This window comes from Rhinolophus hipposideros (assembly GCF_964194185.1).
Source record: "Rhinolophus hipposideros genome assembly, chromosome: 14".
NCBI lineage: Eukaryota > Metazoa > Chordata > Mammalia > Chiroptera > Rhinolophidae > Rhinolophus > Rhinolophus hipposideros.
The window spans coordinates 29,248,434-29,254,548 of NC_138060.1; the positions used below are offsets into that span (position 1 = coordinate 29,248,434).

General features: G+C 40.2%; 1 long non-coding RNA gene across 1 annotated transcript in view; it reads left to right on the top strand.

Moving 5' to 3' along the window:
- The window catches only part of LOC308507412, a 134,651-nt gene extending 128,973 nt beyond the window's left edge, over window positions 1–5,678 (top strand). Inside the window, exon 3 of the long non-coding RNA XR_013994877.1 lies at window positions 4,561–5,678. This is a non-coding gene — a long non-coding RNA (uncharacterized lncRNA). The remainder of the gene's footprint in view (window positions 1–4,560) is intronic.
- The last annotated feature ends 437 nt before the right edge of the window (window positions 5,679–6,115 follow it).

Sequence of the window (6,115 nt, forward strand, 5' to 3'; positions counted from 1 at the left end):
CCGACCGGGCTGTCAGTTTGGAGGTTGCAAGAGGTTGGCTGTTATGAGGCCTTCACAGGCGGTGTCCCTACTAGGAAGTTCATGGGCTGGCATTTACATATGGCCTGAGGCCATTTGCTTATGTCACAATCCCTGTCTCCCCAACATATCTCTACCCCATATCTGGGAGGGTGAGCGAGCTCTGAGGTCTGGTGGCAGGTGCGCTGGGGGGCACACCATGCTTCCTTAGGACCAGCTCTAAGGAACGGTAAGGCAATGAGCATCCTGAAGGGTTAGCTGTCACCTGTCACTTTTTGAGTTATGGGGCGGACTTCAGAAGCTATTTCTCTCTGCTTTTCCTGCCACTTGGGCGAGTTGACTTGAGGCTGTGTTTTTATAGGCCTCAAGGTCTGGATTTGATTAATTGAAAAGTAGACTGACATGATGTTCGTTTCCTTGGGCTTTTTCTGCGTTCATAGAACTCTTTATTTAATAAGCAAAGCACAGCATTCACAAATAACAGCAATGCCACATTTAAGGCCATCACCATTTGGAGAAAGAATTAAAGAAAACAAGATATTGGTTCACTTAGGCACTTCTTTCAGTAGTCATTGAGTTTGTCAGTTGCTGCATTCATGCTTTTCTTTTCCTTTTTCAAATTTCTCAAAGGATTTCAAGGTTTTTCATTTCAAATATGATGATGTTCATGAGGTTTCATGCATTAAGTCACCCTGAATATTTCTTGGCTTTTTTGCAGCTTCGTGGGGTTTGGCCGAGGCTCAAGCTATCTCCTAACCCCGCCCTTTCCCACCTCATGTATCTTTTTTATAAGAGGTCGGAACTCTACATGAGAATTTTTAACTTTTCTTTTAGTATATATGCAGTATCTCTAGAATGACCTTCTAGCATTTTAGGGGAGAATTTTCTTTCCAATTTATGCAGCTTGCAAAGATTAAAAGAACAGAAATTTCATGGCCATACCACCCTGTGGTATAAACACTGTCTTATTATTTTTCCAAAAAGAAGCAGAAGTGAGAGCTGAATTGGCAGTAGGAGTTTATTGCATAATTTATTATCTCTCCCTATGATTATCACCTTTCTAATCGGAAGAGCATTCACTGAGTGCTAACTGTGTCAGCCACACATGGATTTTAGATTCCCACAAATGAAAATCCTGGCTCATAGGGCATGTGCTTTATTTTTTTGGATAGATACTACTAAATTGCTTACTTGAATGTGCCTGTTTATACTGACACAAACAATATATGGGAGGTACTTTCCCCCGTCGTGTTTTCCTAAATTCCCTTTTATCAATGTTTCTCTCTATTCTCCATGCACAGAGTTTAACACACTCCTGAATTTAAATACATTTTCATCATTGATCTGTGCAAGCCTCCCTCTTGTCTTTTTATTTTTAAATATTTATTGAGATATAATTCATTTACTATTAAATTCACCATTTTAAGTTGAAAATTCAATGGTTTTAAGTATATTCACAAGATTGTGCAACTATCACCATCATCTAATTCTAGAATATTTTCATCACCCCCAAAAGACACCTTGTATTCCCTGCAGCCCCTGGCAACCATTAAACTACTTTCTATTATCAATGTATTTGCTTATTTTGGACACTTCATATACATGGAATCATATATAATAATATGTGGCCTTTGTAACTGTCAAATAAGCTGAACTAATCCACACAATGGTGTGTATGCAACTATGGAAAAGAATGTGAAAGACTTCCATTGACTGTTTCAAAATGATTTCTAAAATATATTATTGAGTGCAAAAAGCCAGATGTAGAAATGTGCGTATAATATGCTACCATTCATCTCAGAAACGGTCTTAAGTCATTGGTTTGTCTTATGATACATTAAGATAAACCGAAAACTTAATGATTTATGAAAACTTTTAGAATTATGGGGTAGTACAGGAATAAGGTCAAGTGGACTATATATCTTAATTTATAGAATTGATTTTAAATCCACTTAAGAAGTATTTTACATAATTATAAAATGAAATTTAATTAAAAAGAGAAATCCTAAAAATTAAGCAAAATGAAACAAGTGAACCTGTAAATTGAGTTGGTAGCATAACCATATAAAGACAAATTATTTTGTTGGCTTAAAATACAGTAATTTCAGTGGTCACATGGTTCTCGACTTTTTCTGTCTGACTTATTTCTTTTAGTATGAGAATCTCAAGATCCCTCCAGGTTGTCGCAAATGGCCGTATTTCATCTTTTCTTATGGCTGAGAAATATTCCATCTATGTGGAATATGAAACTGAGAGGAACAAATGAACAAAACAAACAAACAAAGAAACAAAAACTTATAGAGACAGACAACAGTTTGGTGGTTACCAAAGGGTAAGGGGGAGAAGGGATGGTAGAAGAGGGTAAATATATGGTGATGGAAGGAGAACTGACTCTGGGTGGTGAACACACAATGCAATATACAGATGATGTAATACAGAATTGTACACTTGAAATCTGTATAATTTTTTACTAACAAATGTCACCCCAATAAGTTTAATAAAAAATTAAAAAATACAGTAACTTGATGGTACATTCCCAGTGGTGTTTGTCCCTAAGGACAAACCAAACAAAACAAAGAGAAATCTTAAATTCTCTCAGTAGTCATGTTGTCAGTGGTAGTCAATATTGTTATTCTGGAAGTGTTGCGTGTGTAGTACAATAAAGCAAAGGAGGAATTCGGTTGTTGTCAGTGAGAATCACAATTTTTGTAGTGGGAGAAAGGACATACAGATGGACGACTGCTGAAGTTAAGAAAATCTTTAGTTCTGAATTTCAGTTGGAAATATCAGTATCAACTTGTGATGTATTTTATCTGAAAAAAAGTATTTCTTAACTCTGGCCACTGAAATGGCCGAGAAACCCAGTAGCAATGAGCCCCATTGTCTTCCAGGTTGTGGTCTCTGAATATCACTCAAAGGAACCAGGGCTCTCGGAGAAATGGGTGATTCCAGTTCTGGGGCATGAAATGTGTCAGATAAACGGTGCACATCTGACAAAACCGAACAGGCCCCCTCCAGCACCGGTTTACTTAGCTTTGCTAGAGGCTGTAGGACAGAGAGGACAGCGTGCCAGCAGAGCAGGGTCAGGTGTGATGGCTCAGGTGTGAAGGAGATCGTGGTACAGTGGTGCTGTGGTGTACTGGCCAGGGGTCCTTGTTAAGACTGGACGCTCATTCCTCCGGTTGCCTGGAGTGTTGGCTGCTCACAGTTGGGAATTGTTTTCCGTACAGGGGAACTGCCTTGCCCGAGGTTATGCCCCTTTTCAAGGAGCCTCCCCGCTTAAATTGGGACAACTGCAAAGGGCCATCCCAGATACCAAGGAAGTCCTGCTGGGCTTCACAGTTGCATTCACATTGTAGTTTAGTTTTTCCCGCTTCACAGTCCTGTTTCCTTCATTTCCTAAGAGCCCTTCCCATGAAACTTCCTGTACATAAATCTCCAGTCTCATAGTCCGTTTCTGGGGGAACCCAGTCCAAATGAATGGGTATGGGAACCATGCTGGCTCATAAGCCCCATTCCCCCTATGAGCCAATATGTTTTATTTCCTCCCATGGGAATAGCTTCCAGAGGTCCTAGCAAGGGACGTGCCCAGTTACAAGGATGCATTGCATTCCCACTAGGTGTGTATAGTTAATTCACAGTCCTCGCAGGCCAGGTGTAGTTTTCTAACTGGAGGTCATTTTTACCATAAGCAATGTTGCCTGGTAACATAGATGACATTCCACCTTTCCTGGGTTTCCAGGGGAACAGAGCTAAAAAGTTAACCCAAGGTCATTTTTCCATAGAGAAAGAGAATGCGTTTGCTAATGAGTTGTTTTTTTTTTTAACAAGAGATTTGTTTTAATGTTTTATTTATTTATTTATTTATTTATTTATTTATTTATTTTATTGGGGAAGGGGAACAGGACTTTATTGGGGAACAGTGTGTACTTCCAGGCCTTTTTTCCAAGTCCAGTTTTTGTCCTTTCAGTCTTAGTTGTGGAGGGCGCAGCTCAGCTCCAGGTCCAGTTGCCCTTGCTAGTTGCAGGGGGCGCAGCCCACCATCCCCTGAGGGAGTCGAACCGGCAACCTTGTGGTTGAGAGGACACCCTCCAACCAACTGAGCCATCCGGGAGCTCAGTGGCAGCTCAGCTCAAGGTGCCCTGTTCAATCTTAGTTGCAGGGGGCAGAGCCCACCATCCCTTGCGGGACTCAAGATGTTGAACCGGCAGCCGTGTGGTTGAGAGCCCACTGGCCCATGTGGGAATCGAACCGGCAGCCTTCGGAGTTAGGAGCACGGAGCTCCAACCACCTGAGCTACCAGGCTGGCCCCAAGTTTGCTAACCTTTTATTCACATTAACAAAAACCTACAAGTTCATGAAGGTAAATGAAACGAAACAAAAATCCCAATAACTCTCATTTAGAGAGGATACTAGGAAACTAGCTTGTTATTTTGAAACCTGGTAAATAAAGGGACAGAAACATTTATCTAGACTTTGCTATATATGAACTGTGTCTCAGGATAATGAATGAGTTGATAAGCGTAATTTTTCTCTTTATAGAAATATCCCAGCTCATAAATGAGGAACGATGGAATTAAGATATCATCCATTTGCAACTCCTACTGAAAAGATGAATCTAGGCAATTCCCTTAGTGGCTGCTAACAGCACAAAAGAGAGACGAGCAGACATTGTATGCTCCCTGACGGCAGAACACAACATTGCCTGTAAGTATTCCTGCAAAAGTTCTAACTTGAATTGGATCAAACTTCTAGATGTAAGTACCAACTGAAGAGGGCAGATGATGTTGTGGTGAGGAAATCTGCAAAATGCAGATTGTGGAAAACATACAGGCCAAATGGCCTGGTTTCTTCAAAAGAGATATTGTAAGGGACACACACACACACACACACACACACACACACACACACACGGAAATTTATCAATTAAAAGAGACCTAAGAGACCAGAGACATATTAACCAATTGTAATTCTTGGCCTTTATTAAGATCTTCATTTGAACAAACTTTGAAAAATTTTATTTATGATTCATTTGAAGGAATTTGAACACTGCCTGAAGACTGGATGATAAGAAGAAATGATGATTATTCTTTTGAGGTTTGATAATAGTATTTTGGTTATGTTATTTAAAAGAGTCTTCAACTTTTAGAGATACAGATAGAAATATTTACAGATTAATAATAAAGTAACTGTTTTTCCCCCAAAATAATCTAGACTGAGGGAAGGTAGATAAGGAATTAAATGAAACCAAATTGGCCATGAGTTGATAACTTCTGGTTGAAGGGGGTTGGTTATACTATTTCCTTTCCTTTTATATGTTTGAAAATTTTCCATTGTAACAAATGGGAGCATATACAGAGGGTACCAAAAACATGTACACACATTTTAGGAAAGGAAAAAACTATTAGAATTGTACTACTCAATATATACCGATAACAAAAGACGAATACAAGTCATGTGTACATACACATGTTTTAGGCACCCCCGGTACACGTTTACTTTTTAATATAGTGATCTCACTCCTGGGATTCTATCTATAGATATTATCCATGGAAGGATGTCCAGTGTAGCAACATTAACAAAAAGAAAAAGAAATCTTGGAAATAAATTTAATACCCAACAACGACACATGGTTGAATAAATCGTGATACCATCCAGTCATTAAAAAGAACAATTGAGAGCCAAGCCGGGTCCCCGGGAGGAGTTTTCAGGAAAACTGCTGAATGAGAAAAGCAGGCTACACACATGAATGTATGAGACCTCATTAAAAAAAATAAAGACAAAAACTCTACATGTGCTTCTGAGTGTATGGGAGGGTGTCCGGGGGTGTTAATGTGGGTTCCTTGGGGTCACGGGAACTCACATTAACACCCCCTAGACACCCTCCCAGGGGAAGTGTTTTGGGTGGATGATGGGGAGATGAGGCTGCTGAAAACTCTGCTAAAAACACAAAGCAGCTGTGCTGTAGCCTATATTCTGTGGGCGAGGGGAGCCGGGTGGCAAGAGCATGGGCTGTGGGGTCAGGCTGCATTCCAGTCCGGCTTTGCCACTTACCAATGGTGTCACAGTGGGCAGCTCAGCAGTGCTCATGCAGCAC